This window comes from Triturus cristatus, chromosome 3_1 (genome assembly GCF_964204655.1).
Source record: "Triturus cristatus chromosome 3_1, aTriCri1.1, whole genome shotgun sequence".
NCBI classification, from domain to species: Eukaryota; Metazoa; Chordata; class Amphibia; order Caudata; family Salamandridae; genus Triturus; species Triturus cristatus.
The window spans coordinates 536,749,413-536,765,750 of NC_140583.1; the positions used below are offsets into that span (position 1 = coordinate 536,749,413).

The 16,338-nt window shown below is 44.3% G+C and overlaps 1 protein-coding gene across 1 annotated transcript in view; it reads left to right on the top strand.

Moving 5' to 3' along the window:
• Positions 1 to 16,338, top strand: part of MRPL46 (mitochondrial ribosomal protein L46) — an 85,812-nt gene that overhangs the window by 40,207 nt on the left and 29,267 nt on the right. The gene's annotated exons all lie outside the window — the stretch shown is intronic.

Sequence of the window (16,338 nt, forward strand, 5' to 3'; positions counted from 1 at the left end):
TATTGCCATGAGAGTAGTAAATTTCTGCAAAAAGGACCGAGGACAATGAAATAAAAGTTTAAATTGGGGAAAGGAGCAAGGTAATGCACCATCATAGAATTGGTTAACCCACATGACGCCCCTCACTCTCCAAGATTTCCAAAAGATGGGTCTATTATTTAAAAGGATAAGTGAATTATACCAAATGGGGGTATTTAAAAAGGAGCTACGTGTAATGGTAGTAGGAAGAACCAAAGATCTTAAAAGAGAAGAAGTATGTTTGAATAAGGGAAATAGGGAATAGGGATTCCTGGCAGAGAAGCGTACCACTTCGGCGAAGGAAAAGGGCAATAGTAATGATTGCTCAATGAGGAGCCAAAGAGGAGTAAAAGGGGAAGGACTTGAGATCCATCTCGAGGCTTGTCGTAAAGAAAAGGACCTATGGTAGAGACGGAAATCCGGAAAGTTAACTCCACCATTAGAGTTGGGTTTACGAAGAGTTGCAAGAGAGATTCTGGATTTTTTATTTTTCCAGAGAAATTGCGAAAGGAGAGAGTCGATACGTTTAAAGTAGAGTGCAGGAATATTAACAGGTAACATGAAGAGGGTATAAATTAGAATAGGGGCTATTATCATCTTAATTGAGTCCAATCGACCCCACCAGGAGAGAAAAAGAGGATTCCAGGCTGAGAGCAATTGTTCAATTCTAGAGTAAACTGCGGACATATTTAAATTAACTGAAGAGGAAATAGAGTTAGAGAACCAAATACCTAGATATTTAATCTTTGAGCTATTCCAAGCAAAACCGTTAGAGGAGAAAAGATGAGGAAGACAGGTTGTGGTGAGAGGAAGGATATCAGTCTTATCTGAGTTAATCTTGTATCCTGATACCAAAGAGAAGGAATTGAATTCAGACAATAAGGGGGGAACAGATGTTTCTGGGTCATAAATAAACAATAGAATATCGTCTGCATAGGCAGAAAGCTTCAATTGATTGTTACCATAAGGAAAACCAGAAATAGAGGTATTATTACGAATGGAAGATAAAAATGGTTCAAGAGCCAGGACAAAAAGAAGTGGGGATAGAGGACAACCTTGACGAACGCCCCTCCGAAGAGTAAAAGGTGAAGAGAGCTGACCGTTTACAAGCACCAAGGCCTTGGGAGCAGAGTATAACAGAGAGATAAGGGATATGAATTTGGGACCTAAGCCATGCCAATGTAATGAAGCAAACAAAAAAGACCAATCAACCCTGTCAAAAGCCTTTTCCGCATCAACAGAAATTGCGGCAAGAGGGGTTGAAAGTGAGGAAGCTTTATTTAGGACATTAAGAAATAAGCGAGAATTATCAGATGTAAGTACCTTTAACAAAACCACATTGTTCTTTGCCAATGAGATTAGGCATAAAGTGATCTAAGCGCATCGCAAGTAATTTGGCAAAGATTTTATAATCCACATTAACTAAAGAGATCGGATGGTAATTTTTACATAGCTGATGGTCACGCCCCTCTTTTGGGATAAGACAAATGGTAGCATCCTGAAAAGTACCTTCCGCCTCACCAGATTAATAAAATGATTGAAAAAGGGTCAACAGTTTGGGCAATAAAAGATCTGAAAAGTGCAAATAAAATTCAACAGGAAAACCATCAGGACCGGGCGCTTTACCTTTGGTAAGAGAGGTCAAAGCTATAGAAAGTTCATGTAATGAGAGGTCAATTTCAAGATCCGGAAAGTTAAGATGAGAGTTTGGAGGTTTAGGAAGTTTCTCAAAATAATTCTGAATAAGAGAAGGAGTAGGGGGGCATTCTGGGGTGTAGAGTTGTTAAAATAATTGAAATTGGTCAAGTATTTCCTTATCTTTATGGAGAAGAACATTGTCAGAAGAGTAGATAGATTCGATAAGAGTATGTTCTTTACGAGATTTAAGATAATTAGCTAAGAGTTTTCCTGACTTATTGCGGCCTCCATAATAACGAGCACTACGAAGAAGAAGAATCGAAGATGCATTGTCAGTAGTTAATTTATTGAATTCCAATTTTGCTCGTAAGAGATCTGGTGACATAAATTTATCTGAGAGGTATAAAACTTGTGTTCCAAAGATTTGATATGTGCCAGGGAGGTTTTCCGTTTTTGAAGATATTGCTTTTTTTTCCTAGAGACAAAATCAATAATGAATCCTCTTGCAGTGGCCTTGAAGGAGTCCCAGAGAATATGTGGAGGGGAACTAGGGTCACAGTTAAATAGAAAGAATTCCGTAACAAAAGAACGAAAAGAGGAAGAGAAATTGGGATCGGCAAGAAGTGCGCTATTAAAGTGACAACAGGAGGGCTTGGGACGTGGTGGAAGCAGATCAAGATCTGTTACAATAGGGGCATAGTCCGAAATAACAATGGGTTCAATAGAAGAAGACAATAAGTTTTGAGATAAAGGTTGAGAAAGAAAGATATAGTCGAGAAGAGAAAAAGATGAATGAGGAGGAGAGAAAAAAGAGTAGTCCAAAGTGTCAGAGTGTAAAAGTCGCCAAGAATCAATGAAATGTGATTGCAAGATAGTGTCAAGAAATTGTTTGTGAGATTTGTGTGGTATGAAGCGAACTGCAGATTTACGATCAAGGAATGAATCAAAAATCTGGTTACAATGTCCACCTAAAATAAATGATTCATCCTTATGTTGAATAAATGTTCTTGTGATTAAAGGCCAAAAAGAACAATCCGGTTGCATAGGGCCATAAACATTAAAAACAGTTAAAGGAATAGAGTTAAGTAGCAATTTAACTAATATCCATCGTCCATCGGTGTCCTTTTCTTGTGACAAAATAGTGCACTTTAGCTTTTTGTGACATAGGATGGCAACTCCATTCTTTTTGTTGTTGGAAGGTGAAAATAAGACTGTACCTACCCAATTCCTTTTTAATTTAAGAGATTCAATTTCAGTGAGGTGGGTTTCTTGCAAAAGAACAATATCCGGGTTGTAAGAGGCTAAATGGGAAAGAACTCTCTGCCGCTTAATGGGATTAATAAAACCTTTTACATTCCAAGAAACAACATTGAATTTACAAATAACATAAAATCAGGAGAGACAGAAAATATCAAACATGCGTGGACTAAAAAGCCGAAAAATGAGAGAAATAAAAAGAGGATAGAAAAATAGGACAGAGTAGAAAAGTAGGGAGGAAATGGAAATGAAGGAAAAATGAACTTGGTCAGCAAGTAAAAGGGAAAGAAAAGGAAGAAAGGGAGAGGACAAAAGGGAGAAATTACAAGAAGAGACAGTACATATCCAGAAAGGATGACTGAGACTAACATACCTGAGGGGGACACGAAATAGGACAACGGGAAAGTGGCGACACTCAACGAGACGGGTCTCCCAAAACGGGAGTCCAAACCGGGCCGCACCAGGACGGAAGACGTAGAAGAAGAGCCAAATAGGGAAGAAATCAATCCATCTAATTAAATAAATAAATAAATAAATATTTGAGTTAATAGAAATACACCAAGAGGTACAGAAGGTTAAATACTAAAGAACGACAAGCAAGTGAAAGACATGAGGGTATCCGAGAGTAGAGATGTCTAAAAAGATTGGAAGACAAAACAGGAAGTATACATTACTAATAAACAGAGGAAGGAGCTGTATTGTAGTTAGATAAAAATGGTGGAAGGAGCGAACCTACAATCTAAAATCTAACATATGGAAACAGAGGCGAAAACCTGTAAAAGAAGAAAAAGTTAAACAGTCAGCCACAGGAAGAGGATGAAGTGTTTATAACACTATTAGAATGAATATGAATGAAGTTTTTAAGTTCAGCAGGATCTTGAAAGGTCCATGTTTGATTTTGGTAAGTAACCTTGAAAATACATGGATGAAATAAACCATATCTAGCACCAAGAGATAGTAGAGGAGCATGTAGAGACAAAAATTCCTTCCGTCGTGATGCAGTTGCATTCGAAACATCCTGAGAGAGGAACACTCTCTGACCCAACCAGGAAACATGACGTTTAGATCTAGCTGCAGAGAGGACAGAAAGAAGATCCGTGAATTTCAAAAAAAGAATAATGACTCCCCGTGGTTTGGTTGATGTAGATGAACGAGCGCCAAGTCTATGAGCTCTCTGAATACTGAGAGAAGTGGTAGCCGGCATATCCAGAAGCTTCGGAAGAAAGGAGGCGAAAAACAGTACAGGGTCATCCCCTTCCAGAGACTCCGGCAAACCATTAATGCGAAGGTTATTTCTCCTATTTCTATTTTCCAATTCCTCAGTATGTTGCTGAAGAGCCAAAACGGACTTTTCCAAGGAGGAGATGCGCTGAGAAGTAGATTGAAGCTCCGAAACCTGCTGCTCCACAGATGTCACTCTGTTATCCATGGATGTGGATGACCATTTCTCCTCAAGAAACTGCATTTTATTGTTGGTTTCCTCTACAAACAGGCGCAAAGCACAAATTTCCTCTAAAAGCAATTCCATGGAGATGGGAGATGGCGGTTTGTCTGGGGATGAAGAGTCATGCTTCAGACGCTTAGTAGATGTGGATGGAGGAGAAGACTTATTCAAAATCGGCTGCGTTGAGGGAGAAGAGCGAGGTAGAGCAACTCCCGCCATTTGGGCTGCGTTGGAAGAAGAACCTGTTGCTTAGGAAAGTAAAGAGGATGCCGCAGGAGTGCTCTTCGAGGGAACAAAGACAAATTTCGGATTGCGTAGTTAGCGCATAGAAATCTAATTCCTTGCAACAGTGGAATAAGTGAGGAAACTGTATGATGAAGGAGCAGAGGCTGTAAGGGAATCCACTCAGAGGTAATAACAATGTCCATTGAAGAGCAAGCAGAGGAATGGCTTGAAAGATAACTTGAGGACAGCCAAAGAAATCACTGCGTTAAAGGAAAGAAAGGGCAAAACCTTATTGTGAAGAAGACTGAAGACCGGAAAAATGCCCCAAACCTGAACAGTAATAGACATCCACGAGAGGGTAGTCGATTGAATAGAAGAACAAAAGCATTCAACAAAAATAAGTCCTCAAGGTTGGCGCCAAATACAGTCTTAATGCATATCCAAACCAAAGGTGTGGCAAAATGCTGCAGTAGGAAAAATATAGACTCACATTATGACCGCAACAGTGAGAAATCTACTTCATTTCTGTGATGCAAAAAAATAAAATGGCAAGGCATTAATGAGGGCAGTCCATTATCCAGTTTAGCAGAAAAAACGGTCTTCGGGGCTTGAAGAACATCAAGGAGGTCAATTTTAGACAAAAGAAGAAAAAATAAATAAAGCCATTAACGAGCGCGAGCGTCGCGCATTAATCAAGATGGCGGGCGCTCTGAGGAGGAGAAGAAGAGCGCGGTCATTTTGGCAGCAAAAGTGCAATTAACAGCGCTCACCAGAAGCGCGCTGTGCTCCGACACATGAAACGGACCTCAAATAGTGAAGTACTGGGTAATTTAGACCCAGCGGTGCAGGGGCACACACCCTATGACTTCTGGGTTCACCCTGTTCCGAACCTACAGAAACAGAGTCTTCTGGGTGAAGTCAAAGATTCGTTTATTGGCTGCAGACCAATGACAGGTATCCTAGAAGTACAACAGCGTGTATGTTCTCAGGAGACTGCTGAAAATCATAGGAACGGACTTCTCCTTAAGTACAAAATATCATGCTCCAGGCACACATTCCTTGGTTTACGATATGGCCATATAAAGGTATACATTACAAACGAAAAAGCAGAGTCATGATGACCATCCCACATTCCAGTTCGGCCAGCCCACAATGATTTACACAGTAAGGTTCAGATCCCACGTTTGATGTAAATAGACCCCTCAATAAACATGAGCATCTCCTGTTTTGGGAAACAAGTCATAAAGCAGGAACAAGCAGGTGTGGAAGAGATTAGCTGGGGGACTGTGTAGAATGAAAGGGTTTTATGACGGGTCAAGCCCTGATGCTAATCACAGGTGGACGGAGGAAGGGGAGCTCGTGAGACCGGTTTGACCCGGGGCAGCAGAGCCAGCTGCCCAGGTCACAGAAAAGTCAGAGGGAAAGCCCATGTACTGTGAGGCCCGTATTCACTCCATTATAGCCTATGTGAGGGCAATGACAAGATGGCCACTGCTTCCAAAATGGAACCCGCGTAGTGAAGCAGAATAACGTGTACGCAGTGCATTCATAGCTAGAACGGTATATAAAGCACTCGTACATGCCGCATTTACCATTTGCGGTTCGCTAATACCAAGATAGACAGGGGTAGGGCCCTGTCCCCTACGCGGTCCCGAATATTAAAGTACGACAGACCCTCCTTTTGCCCTTACATAGGCAATCACTATACTCATCTTAATCCGAGTCTAGGTCAATGTCCGCAAAGTCATGGAGATGTTGCTGTAGCATCATCCTATTGCTTAGCTCGGCCCTCGATACAGGTTTCCTTACACATAAGGTAGTACAGAGGCCACATATCGCGGGAGCACACTGTATACACAGACAGAACAGGAAAAGAATGGCTAAGATCATTCCAATGACCATCAGAACTTTCCAACCCCAGGCAGATATCAATTCCCAGAACCACCCCACCAGTGACCAATCTCCCTTATCCACGTGTATGGATTCAGATATTTTATGGAGTTTGGAGATGGCTTGATACACTGTTGGAGCATTATCTGGTATGAAAATGCAGCAACTGGATTGGATGACCTTGCATACCCCACCGCGGTCTGCAAGAATAACGTCTAGAACCATGCGGTTCTGTAAAGTCATAAGGCGATCCGCTTGGAGCTCAGCTGTCAGATTACTAAGGGCACCAGCCGTTACATTGACAGTGGATTCAACCACACGAGTCAGCTGTCTCAGGTTCCTACTATTGACCATAGGTCCCCAAAACGGCAGGAAACCCAAGAAGAAGTCTCCCGCTTCCTGACCGGCAGTGTCCTCTTTACTAATCACACCTCTCACAACTCTGGTCTTGTGATAGTCAGAGGCAGCAGTAAATGTCGGCGGTAGCAAGTTCGCAATATAACATGTGCCCGAGAAATCAGGGGGCAGCCATGTATATGCTCGGTCATGACAGATGAAATATGTGCCCTTGGCAGCCAAAAACGCAGGGGAAAACTGTGACGGGAAGGTGTACGTTTCAGTACAGTCACTTCTTCCCAGTTGAGCTCTAGGATTCTGACCATTACCCTGTAAGCAGAACCGACCCATGTGGGGTACGACCCAGATTGGAGATGAGATTTTTCGCTGTCTTTCACCCAGACTAATACTATACCCCGTCGCGTTCCATCCTACATAAGGTCTCAACTCTTCTTTGGGAATGGATGAGTATGCATCGATATCCCTACTCATATCGGCAACTGCTTTCATCAAAGCCTTATTATTTGTGATAGGTCTGATGGAACGCGGTTGGCGAGGGGAGTATGTATCTAGAGCATAGAGAAACATGGTTTGGAATGCCCATGACGATCCATTGTAACTATACGGTAGCACCAGGTAGGGAATACCCTTGTTAATGGTATGTGGCATTAACCCACACACCCAGCAATTGGTCGTATTCATTACTAGTTGGTGCTGGTGCAAGAGCTGGATAAACGAGTTATTTACAAACTCTGATCGTCTGGTCTGTTCGTGCTCAGGCAAAGGGTGAAAAGAGTGAGAGAAGGCAGTAGAAAGAGGTATAGGCTGTTCAGTGGGTTCAATGGGCTTTTGAGCGGAGAAAAACACAAATCCTACAATAAACATTATGATACTACACAGTGTAAAAAGGCACAAAAAGACAAAACATTTACTTTTTACAATTCTACACATCCTTGCGTTAAAGTTCATTTCCTCAATTGGTCTCTCCATCTTAAAAAAACTCCATCCTCTACTCGGGCCGCTCGCGGTGGATGAGTTTCTTCTGCTAAGGAGTACGCCTGTCAGTCCAGGGAAACGCCCTAGACCAACCAGAACCGTTGACCTAGCGTCTTCGGCCTGTACCCCAAAGTCTTGGCACCGCGACCCTGCGGCAGAACCCGGATGGTGGTTCGAAAAACAAAAATCAAGAAAGTCCTTCAGATGGGAGAGCAAAAAAAATGTCAAAAGGGAAATAGTGAGGAAATCTTTATTTGTCCATGGGCCTAGGTCTCAAATTATAGCGGAGACGGCCAGGTGCTGTTTGGTCTTGAAACAAAAGTTCAGGCTCAGTGGTGTCCAGTCGATTTGACGGTGGCACAGCTTCCTGCAGAATATTGTCACTCTCTTGGTCTGAAACTGTGCCTCTTAAGCGTGCATCACTGAATGGTACAGAACGAGGTACAGTGTCTGTCTCTGAGTCGGCGATACCCTCCTTGACCCACTGGTCATATGGCAGAGGCAAGGGGACTACTTTGCAGTGGGTACCATGAATCCAGTGCTTCTTCCCTTTCACTCGCACTGCTGATCTTGTCGAAAGAAGAACAAGATGAGGGCCGATCCAGCGAGGCTCGTCGTTGCTCTTGCGCTGGAAATTTCGGACTAGCACCCACGTACCAGGGTTGATAGGGTGTCCAGGAGGTTCAGAGGCTTGGGGAAGAGTATCATGTACCTGTTGGTGCAAAACACGCAGTTTAACAGTCAAATCATACAGGTAATCGAGCAGTACTGGATGTTCTATCTCACTAAATTTCGCCGGTCTTGGCACGCCCCATACATTAGCCGGGCGGCCAAAGACGACCTCATAGGGACTAAGTCCCACTCGTGAGTGTATGGTCATTCTGGTGGACAGGAGTGCTAGAGGCAGAGCGTCAGGCCATTTAAGACCGGTGCTCGCCTGGATTTTGGCCAGCTTGAGCTTTAAGGCTCCATTGTAGCGTTCTACTAATCCAGCTGATTGGGGGTGATTTGCAGCATGGAACTTCTGCTTTATCCCTAGCCCTTCACATACATTCTTCATCACTTTACCCACAAACTCACTTCCGTTATCACACCACACCATTCTTGGCATCCCAAACCTAGGGAAGAACTCCTTCACAAGGGCTTTGGCTGTGGATAGGGCAGTGTTATCTTTCAGAGGATAAGCCTCTACCCATTTTGAGAAAGCACAAACAACCACCAGTACATATTTCAGGTTGTTGCATCTTTCCATGTGAATAAAGTCCAGCTGCAAAACTTCAAATGGACATGATGGGGGTGCAAAGTGACCAGCCGGAGTTGGGGTTCCCCTACCAGGGTTATACTTCAAACATACTATGCAATTCTTGACCACATTCTCTGCACACTTGGGAATCCCAGCATTCTGCCATACTGGAGCCAACAACTTACATATACCTTTCGTACTGATGTGTGCCATTCCATGTGCCATAGTAACCACTGGAAGCACATATGCGTCAGGCAACAACCATCGCCTATGTTCTGTCAGATCAATCCAACAACCATTCTCATCCAACTTACCCATACTTTCTCTCCACTTGCTTAACTCTTCCTCTGTGGCTTCAGCTTGAAGCGACTTCACACTCTCTATTGTGTTCTCACACATTCCCACATCATTAACCCATCTTGCGGGGCCTGCAACATACATTCTAGTCTTCACATTCTGTGCTGTTTCTTTCGCGGTCTCATCAGCAAACGCATTCCCACGTCCAACATCATCTGTGACTTTCCTGTGCGCACTGCATTTCATGATCGCAACTTGCAATGGTAGGGTCAGTGACTCAAGGAGATCATTCACCAACTTGCCATTCTGAATTTTAGCTCCATGCGACGTCAGGAACCCACGCTCTTTCCACAAACGCCCAAAATTATGAGCCACGCCAAAGGCGTACTGGCTATCTGTGTATATATTCACTCTCATTCCTTCAGACAACACACATGCTCTCGTGAGGGCGATTAATTCTGCTGCTTGGGCCGAATTATGTGGCACTCGTGCAGTTTCCACGACCGTGTGCAAAGTCGTGATAGCATATGCAGCAGTCGTGTCACCATTAGGGAGCTTGAAACATGACCCATCTACCCATAAAGTGCCATCACACTCCGTCAGGGGAGTATCTTTTAGATCTACTCTCCCTTTCGTCTCTTCTTCTGTTCTGAACAGACAGTCATGTTGCTCAATCTCATCTGAGTCTGCTGGAATTGGCAACAATGTGGCTGGATTCAGCGTATTGCATCTCTTTATGTGTATGTGATTAGCTAACAGTGTAAGTTCATAACCTGATAGCCGCGCACTAGTCAAGTGTTGTGTCTTGGTCCTATTTAATAATGTGTCTACAGCGTGTGGAACCATAACGATCAATGTGTTGTCCATTACTAAACCAGCAGATTGTCGGATAGACATCGCTGCAGCAGCTGTCGCTCTCAGACAGCTTGGCAATGCCCTCGCTACAGGGTCCAAGGTAGATGAAAAATATGCGCATGGGCGCGGTCTGTCGCCAAAAGGCTGTGTTAACACCGACAACGCACAACCATCTTTCTCGTGAACATACAATGTAAAAGGCTTACTGTAGTCGGGGGTACCCAACACAGGTGCTGAACATAATGCATTACGCAATTCCACAAAACTTTTCTGGCACTCTTCAGACCATGGGATAGGATTCGGTGTGTCTTTGCATGTTAAGGCTACTAAAGGTTTTGTCAACAAAGAAAAACTAGGGATCCAATGCCTACAGTATGAAGTGATGCCCAAGAAAGCACGTACTTCTCTCTGTGTTTTTGGCACACTCAACTGTGCAATGGCTTGAATTCTTTCTGGGGTCAGTTTCCTTCCCTCCTTCGATAAGAGATGACCTAAGTAGGTCACTTCTTGTCGACAATATTGCAGCTTAGAGAGAGACACTTTGTGATGGAAAGCGGATAAATGGCGCAACAGTGACAATGTGGCTTCTTTACAGATCTTTTCAGTATCCGCAGCGATCAGTAAATCGTCCACGTACTGAATCAGGATAGCGCCACTAGGTAAAACAAGTGCATCAAGCTGCGCTTTCAAAGCCTGACTGTATATGGATGGACTCTCACAGTAGCCCTGGGGAGCGCGTTTGAAGCGGAAGCTTCGGCCTCCCAGACTGAACCCAAAAATGTCCCTGCTCTCTTCTGCAATTGGGATACTAAAGAAAGCATTCTTTAAATCGATCACTGAAAACCATGCCGCAGAGGCTGGAATCATTGTTAACAAGGCAGTTATATCGGGGACAACCGGAAACTGTGGCACAACAATCTTATTGACCTCTCTAAGCTCAATCACAAACCTGTAAACAGGTGGCTGTGAAGGATCCGTTCGTTTTAAGACAGGTAAAATCGGACTATTGCAAACGTTGCCTCTTGTCTCTTCAATCACACCCTTATTAATCAAGTCGCTGACAATGTCTAACAATGCTTTCTGCCCTTCATTAGAGAGCTTGTACTGGGGAATACGTGGCAGTCTGACATTAGCCTTTAGAGTCACCACATATGGCGGTATCTCCAAGAGGCCCACATCATTGGGACCAGTAGCCCAAAGGGCATCCGGAAGGGACGACAATTCAGGTGGCATTGTATTTTTAGACAAATACATTGGGGAAATCACTTTCTTGCCTAATGTAACTTGTACTCCTGAAGGAGAACAATACAGTGTAGCGTGCAATCTTTTCAACAAATCTAATCCCAGCAAATTCTCACCACAACCTGTTGTCAGAATCAGGGGTGCTTTCAGTTCGCAAGGTCCAACAGAAAGTGACATGGGACTAGAAATCGGGTTCCTAACTGGGGCGCCAGAAAAACCTACTGAAACATTTATATCGCCAGACAAAGGTGCGCCAGGGAGTTTTGAATGCATGATTGAACTCTTTGCAGCACCAGTGTCTAGCAGAAAAGGCTCCGTTACATTTGCTGTAGTCACCTCAACATACGGTCCACTCTGATCCACTGGCACTGAAACAACTCCCTCTCTCTGTCTATGGCTGTCCTAGTAATCATTATTCTCTGCATCACCGTCCTCTGCATAATAATCATTATTATAATACTGGGCCGTATTACTAATCGCGTTAGCTTGCTGATCAAAGCTATTGATGGTACTTTGAGGTGGCAGAGGACGCGCATTCTGGGGAGCATTTCCACGCCCTCTGCCTCTAGGAGCTTGCTGACCACCCCTACCTCTTGCGCTATACACATTACCATTCCGCTGCATTAATTTAGGGCAACTGTATTTAAAATGACCTTCCTCTTTGCAGTATGAACATTGGTTGGGACCTACAGGGATACGTGGTTGATAATACCCGTTCATTTGCTGGTTGTTCTGAAACTGTTGGGGTTGGTGATAGACACCTTGGGGTTGCCTATAATTATTCTGACCTCCACGTGGCGGATAGGCCTGCTGTAAAAGGACCTTTGTCTTCAGTTCCTTCGTTTTCTTTTCTGTTCTATCTGTCTCGTCTTTATCTCTGTTTTCATAATACTGTGCAGTAGCCAGTATTTGCGCTGAAGAAGAAACAGCCCAAGAACTTTCTGAATCTTTTAACTTTTTACACAGGTCAGGAAGTAAATTCTGCACAAACTTATCCACAAACAGCCGTTGGCCACCCTCAGTACTCATATCCTGCCCACTGTGGTCAATAAATGTTTCTTCAAACCTAGTAAAGAAGTCTGACACTGTCTCATCTTTCTTCTGCTTGCATGCAGATAACTTGTCCCAATTTACGCGCATCGCAGGCATTATTGTCTTCATATACGTGATGATTCTACCAGGCAGTTCAGCTACTAAAGGTTCTGGTTTCGCACCACCAGTTTGTCTAGCATCAGCAGCAACAATGTTAGCCCATGTATCCCCTAGTTCTGCATTGTGATCTACATTACGAATTGATCCCCATAGAGGCTGTGGAACAACATTACCAAACAACATGTCTATGTCGGCCAGATTCATAATGCATGACCCTGCCGTCTGTGACAACTCTTTATAATAACCTGCTGGGTTTTTACGGGGATCAGGCAAGGACTGCTTAAGCGCTAACACCTCAGAGCGCTTCCATGGAACATGCACCCAAACACGCTGGAAATGCGCTGCCACAGCGGGGTTACCACCGGCAGCTGCAACCGCTTCCTTCCATACCGGGGGAACTTCTCTCATAGGGTATTGTCGCGCTTTTGCCTTTTTCCCCACAAGGACATCTTGTTCAAACAATGATTGTTGGCAATCATCATTCCTAAAGGACAATACAACCGCAACTGCTTTATCTACTTCGCGGTCCACAATTATACCAGTTCCAAAATCGAACCTCACTCTACACAACTCCTGCAGGTTCGGATTTTTTACCACTATCCTCTAATTCTTCACAGAGAATTTCGCACATTTTCTCAAACACATATCTCTGTTTCGGGGCATCCCATTGATGGAAAACGTTAACAACTGATTCCACATTATACAGTGAAGGAAAAACGATCCATCTACGCGCCATGTTATCTATTACCTTTTTCTCATCGGGGTTAGGCAATTGGCTACGCAATTGCTTACGCTGTAAACCAGGAGTCGCACCAGATGACTCAAAGAGAGGAGACATTAATGTAGTAACCACATTAGCTAAGCGCTGTCGCGCTGAAGGAGAAGCTGAGGCGAGAACAGGGGGAAAAACAGAGGGAAGAAAAGAGGATGTAGAGACGGGTACTGGAGTGGTGGAAGGAAGAGTGTGAGGGGAGGTAGTTGCTGAATTAGGCAAAGTCGCAGGAAGTGCGTGGGCAGTTGGAAACACAACTGGCGGCGCTTGAGAGGGCTGCGCTACAGGGATGGGAACTGGCTGCAAAGCAACTGGCGGTTGCGGCAAGGCTTGCAGTATATGCACTGGAGGCGGCATATTTACAAGCTGGGGAGGCGCCGTGGCAGTTTGAGCATACGGGGGTGGCGAACTCAACAGATGTGACATCAGGGGATCTTTCTCCTTTTCTTCGGACTCATTCTGCTTAGAATGTGGTAATGCTGGGTAACATTTGTCAATTCCTAACTTACGCTGCCTGTGCAATTGCTCGCTCATCTGTTCCTCCTCATTGTCTTTAAACTGTACAGCTGCTTGCATTACTGACATACCTCTCTCTCTCTTATTCTTTTTTGCTAGCTTAATTTCCTTTTGTTTGGCTTCCTTTCGCCATAAGCGGAAAGAGTCAAACATCGCCGGCCGGGCTTTCTTCTTAAACAATTTAATTTCTAAATTATCTAAAATATCGGTATCAAAACTACCATTTTGGGGCCATTTTAAAACACCATCTTTCCTGGTGTAGTGGATCCACACTTCGTTATATGCAATGGGGCCTACGCCATGTTTTACATAGAGCTCATAAGTTGGAGTTCCAACCGGAGGAACCGGACATGATTCCTCTAGCTGGAAATCTTTTCCACAACCCAAACAGAATATTCTACCAAATAGTCCAGAACCAGGCATCTTTGCTCACTAGTCTAGATCCAAACGTCAAAGGATTATCGATTACGATATTCTCGTGAATACACGAGTCTCTGGTTTTGGCGTTTGCAAACTCCAAATTACCAAATTACCAAATCAAACGATCCCGAAGGATACCAAAAACAAATAGGAGACGCTCCACTTATACTTAACTGAATATTGCTGATCGATGGCGTCACCAGAAGACTCTCTCGATTGTTTCGCTCTCTCAAAACTCGTCAAGGGTCCAAAACAGGTCGATTAATCAGGGCAGCAGTCCTTCGTAGCCGTCGGGACGCGGAGAACCTCGCAGAAAAGACTTTCGGACCACGTCGACATGCAGGGGTCGATGAAGTGGCGGCCTTCCTCCGGAATTTCCACACGAAGCTCCTCACGAACCTCTGGCTTGGACTGGTACCGCTGAAATCGTCCCGAGTTGGGCGCCAAACTGAAGTACTGGGTAATTTAGACCCAGCGGTGCAGGGGCACACACCCTATGACTTCTGGGTTCACCCTGTTCCGGACCTACAGAAACACAGAGTCTTCTGGGTGAAGTCAAAGATTCGTTTATTGGCTGCAGACCAATGACAGGTATCCTAGAAGTACAACAGCGTGTATGTTCTCAGGAGACTGCTGAAAATCATAGGAACGGACTTCTCCTTAAGTACAAAATATCATGCTCCAGGCACGCATTCCTTGGTTTATGATATGGCCATATAAAGGTATACATTACAAACGAAAAAGCAGAGTTATGATGACCATCCCACATTCCAGTTCGGCCAGCCCACAATGATTTACACAGTAAGGTTCAGATCCCACATCGTATGTCAATAGACCCCCCAATAAACATGAGCATCTCCTGTTTTGGGAAACAAGTCATAAAGCAGGAACAAGCAGGTGTGGAAGAGATTAGCTGGGGGACTGTGTAGAATTAAAGGGTTTTATGACGGGTCAAGCCCTGATGCTAATCACAGGTGAACGGAGGAAGGGGAGCTCGTGAGACCGGTTTGACCCGGGGCAGCAGAGCCAGCTGCCCAGGTCACAGAGAAGTCAGAGGGAAAGCCCATGTACTGTGAGGCCCGTATTCACTCCATTATAGCCTATGTGAGGGCAATGACAAGATGGCCACTGCTTCCAAAATGGAACCCGCGTAGTGAAGCAGAATAACGTGTACGCAGTGCATTCATAGCTAGAACGGTATATAAAGCACTCGTACATGCCGCATTTACCATTTGCGGTTCGCTAATACCAAGATAGACAGGGGTAGGGCCCTGTCCCCTACGCGGTCCCGAATATTAAAGTACGACAATAGTCCCGAAATATGCAAAAACCGGCAGGCAGGGATTAGACCCGGTGCGTCGGAGGTCCCAAATCAGGTGGCCATCTTCGTCGGCGTCGTGACCACGCCTCCCGAGTTCAACTATTTTTAACCACACCCTGGAAATCTCTGGTTGTGGTGAGCACCCCGTCCCTCACCTTCCCCTTGGTTGAGACTAAGTATTCTCACCTCATAAGAATGCAGCAGATGCAGTAACCAGACGGCTCTGAGTTCGAGGGGGGTTCACTGAATTTCAAATGAATGACCGCTTTCACCTTGCACAGTGACTCTCCCTGTGATACACCCGATCATTATTACGCCCTTATTGATGTAGACTGTTGGAGCTGAGGTATGTGGTGATTTAAGTGACATCAGTAGCGCTATTTGCACAATGAGCTGCGTAACTACAGATACAATTCCAATCGTGTTCTCATTTTATTCGCTCCGGTTCCAAATAGCTCTTTATAAATGTCAGGGAAAGGATATTGCTTAAAAGAAGGCATGTCGTGCACCCGTTTTCAACAGCTCAGGCGTGCGCATATTCTCATGGCTCAAGTCTGCTTGAACACGGACGCAGTACCATTTTAATTAATGACAACAAATGTATTTTCCCCTCATTAGTGCTTTAATGTGTGTTTGTTGTGGCACTGGTCCCTATTACCATGGGAGTAATATGTTGATGAATGTGTTGTGTTGCCAACGTTCCCTCAACTAGGCCA